This window comes from Orycteropus afer, unplaced genomic scaffold, assembly GCF_000298275.1.
Source record: "Orycteropus afer afer isolate SDZICR_OR568_19922 unplaced genomic scaffold, OryAfe1.0 scaffold00762, whole genome shotgun sequence".
NCBI lineage: Eukaryota > Metazoa > Chordata > Mammalia > Tubulidentata > Orycteropodidae > Orycteropus > Orycteropus afer.
Window position 1 is genome coordinate 139,181 of NW_006922349.1, and position 2,013 is coordinate 141,193.

General features: G+C 39.9%; 1 pseudogene; it reads left to right on the forward strand.

The window, feature by feature from the left end:
* Positions 1-1,754: 1,754 nt before the first annotated feature.
* Positions 1,755-2,013, forward strand: part of LOC103211584 — a 6,587-nt pseudogene continuing 6,328 nt past the window's right edge.

Sequence of the window (2,013 nt, forward strand, 5' to 3'; positions counted from 1 at the left end):
CTCTTTCCCAGTCCTATTTTGAGAGCCTTTTAGCCTAAATGGACTATTCCTAAAGGTGTGCAGTAATGTACCAAACAGTGTTTCTTTGCTATTCATAAAGTTTTCCCTGGCCAATTCTTTGAGGAGTGTATGGCCTCTTCCTTCTTCCTAGTCTGTCTCAGTTTATAAGCTGGGCACCAGGTGCATCTCGCTGGGTTTTAAACACCGGAGGCTCAGCCTCAAAACTCACGTCTACATGTCACCACAGTAGGACAAACCGACAGACAAGTTGGTCTTGCTGTTGGAGACCTCTCGTATCACGCCCACCTGGGTCCCTGTGGCTGACTGTTCCTCTGTCTGGCTTCCTGTCTTTTAATCCCCTTTCTCCTGCTCTTCTGGCCTGTTTCTTTGGACTTCCCTGAGTTGTTCCTGGGGCTTACTGCTCCTCTGTCCATGTTCCTGGCTTTTATCCCCTTTCTCCTGCTCTCCGCTCCTGCTGCTTTGGGAAGACCTGAGTTTCCTCTCCTCACCTGATCCCTTTGCCTGATTGCTCTTTTCTCTGGCTTCCTGGCTTTTAATCCCCTTTCTCCTGCTTTCCCACCTGCTGCTTTGGGTGTCCCTGAGTTGTCTCTCCTCACCTGTAACCCTGGGGCTATTGTTGTAGTTAGCTGCCATCAAATCAATCTCTCATGAGGAACACAGAGAAATGCTGCCCAGTGTTGTGCCATCCCCATGACAATTTTCAGATCAAACAGCTGTAATACATAGGATTTCCCTTGGATGGTTTTTAGAATAGATTACCCGGCTTTTCTTCCTTGCATGTCTTAGCCTGGAATCTCTGCTGAAATCTTTTTCAGAATCATAGCAACAAGCAAGACTTCACTGAGAGCCAGGTGGTAACTGCATAGGAGGTGCATTGTTCAGGAATATACACAAGTCACATGCAGGGAAAGCAAGTCTTCTACCACTGTACCACAGCTATCACTTCCCACCAGTAAATCCTTTTTGATAGCTACTTGAATAAGTAAACACCTGTTTACTCCTACAGGCATATATGTTATTGTCTCATTTATGCATAGCCAGGATTTCTAAAAGAAAATGTTATGATATTAGTCATATATCCAATTTTCAGATTAGAGAGTTTTTTTTTTTCTGACGTTTACTACAGAGCTCTTTCTAGATCATACAGACTCTATAACCCATATGTTCTATCCTTAAAATATTTCTTAGTGATGTGATAATCAATGTTTCCATGGAAGACTATAACACTGTTGTTGTTGTTGGCATGTGCCATCGAGTTGGACCCAACTCATACAGACCCCTCCTTTGATTTCTGAGGCAGTATCACTATGGAAGTAGATTGCCCAACCTTCCTTTCAAGGAGTGGCTGGAGGGTTTGAACTGCCAGTTTTCTGGTTACTAGTCAAGTGCCTTAGGCACTATGCTACCAGGGTATATAATAGTGAGTATTTTTTCATTATTATTACTATTTTAAATCCTTTCCTTGCTTCTATATTGATGCTTCCCCTCAATACTTTGCACTATTTTCTTACTTTTCCTGGAAGACACAGTTAATTGCAATCCAAAAAAAAAAAAAAAGCACCTTTGTAGGAACTGATATAACATATTGACATTAACATTTAGTGAAAGGTTATTCAAGCCAGATATTTCATAACACTGAACAGGTATTTGAAGTAAATTCAAAAGTCTTTTGATAGTCATGAGTTGAAACAAAATAGTGACCTACTGAGCAGTATGCTGTCATAACCTCCAACATGTCAAGATCTATGGAAATTCAGGTTAGTGAGAGTGTCCAAAAAAAAAAAAAAAAAAATCATAACCTCCAACATGTCAAGATCTATGGAAATTCAGGTTAGTGAGAGTGTCCAAAAAAAAAAAAAAAAAGTTTAATTTTCTTTATGGTAACTAACCAAAGGAAAAATAAAGAAATACAAAATACTCTTGTGTTCCTCTATGAAAATTTCATAGAATGTTTTAATCTTCTCCTAAAAGCAAAATTACAATGCAGGAAGA